The sequence below is a fragment of the Halyomorpha halys genome, unplaced genomic scaffold, assembly GCF_000696795.3.
Source record: "Halyomorpha halys isolate HHAL.00 unplaced genomic scaffold, Hhal_1.1 Scaffold718.1, whole genome shotgun sequence".
Taxonomy (NCBI): Eukaryota; Metazoa; Arthropoda; class Insecta; order Hemiptera; family Pentatomidae; genus Halyomorpha; species Halyomorpha halys.
The window spans coordinates 52,491-53,898 of NW_027110423.1; the positions used below are offsets into that span (position 1 = coordinate 52,491).

A 1,408-nucleotide genomic window follows, 5' to 3' on the forward strand; every position below is an offset into this window, starting at 1 on the left:
TGTTTTTGCCGATATATGTTACTTAGGTATTAAAGCAAGTCTATTTTAGAAATGATACCATGGTATAAATTTTATATTAATAGTATATTTGTTTTATTTGTAAGGAATATATACATTATTGAGACTAATTTAAATTATTCAAGGATTAACCAATTCTAGAGATCTATTTTCAAAAGCAATGACCTGCTGGATTTGTAGAAAGTTACATGTTTAATTTTTCTGGAATCATTTTTTTTTTACTGAGAATAAAGTGGAGATCAAGATATGAGGAAAACGCCATGTACTTGTAACATTTCTTGATTAAATGCATAATTTTGTTAGAGATATGTATATAAATGCTCAATCATTTACCTTTAAAAATAAAATAATTTTATACACAATTGAATATTTATTATAACATAATAGCTTATGTGAATACAAGCTTACTAAATCTTTTTTTTCTTAATTTAATTAAATATGTACTAATAATGTGTATATAATCTTAGAATACAAAAATTCACTCTAGTAAGTAAGAAACTAATGTAACTGAGGTATGTAAAACTGAATGAAATAATTTAAGTTTACAAAAAGGAAATTCTAGCAATCATTAGCTTGATAGAATTAAGCTTATTTTTTAATAAAAAATACTTTAATTTATTCTTGTTAAGTCAAAACTGTTATATTTCATTATTTGTATAAAAATTGTAATTATGTAGAATGGAGCTACACTTTCACATAGTATTATGGTACATTTATTATATTATTAAAGAATTATTTCATTTCTTAGTTATGCTGTTATAGTTATATAGTTTTCAGCTTATTTCAGTTTTTGTTTAGATTTTCTTAAATAAAATTAATTTATTGTACAATTTACTGTTTCATCTACAGAGGCCATATTTGTTTTTCTCTATCGGAATAAAATACGTAGTAATGATGGCATTTGATAGTGTTCTCATGAAAAATGGTTTTGAATATTTTGCAATTGAAGCATCCAATCTAGCCTTTTTAACAATAAAAAAAGATGTATATTTTTGTAATTAGATCATCTACGCTATTATAAATGAAATAGTATATTGTTTTATCATACAATCCAATTTAAATTATTAATTACTGTTTCTGACAATTGAAGTGTATATCCATCCTGTTTAACCAAAAATTTTGTTTTTATGTTAGCTTTGTATTTTGAAATTCTCTTTTTTTGTCATAACACTGTTACCTTGTTCTGATAGTAATTTATGAATTATTACGCATAAGTTCTAATTTTATTTGTTATATATATTTATTGTTCTTCTGATTTTTGTTTTCTTCTTAATGTTTTAAGTTTAATACTGAGATCTTAGTAAAATCTAGTTTATTTGGGGATTAGTACTTCAATTATTTGTTACCATATTCTAATTATTTTTGTTTATAAATTATCTACACTATATAA

General features: G+C 22.4%; 1 protein-coding gene across 1 annotated transcript in view; it reads left to right on the plus strand.

Moving 5' to 3' along the window:
* Positions 1-1,408, plus strand: part of LOC106685625 (Pleckstrin homology and RUN domain containing M1) — a gene marked incomplete in the record, with an annotated part of 15,613 nt that extends 14,205 nt beyond the window's left edge. The window contains 1 exon segment of the mRNA XM_024360043.2: positions 1-1,408.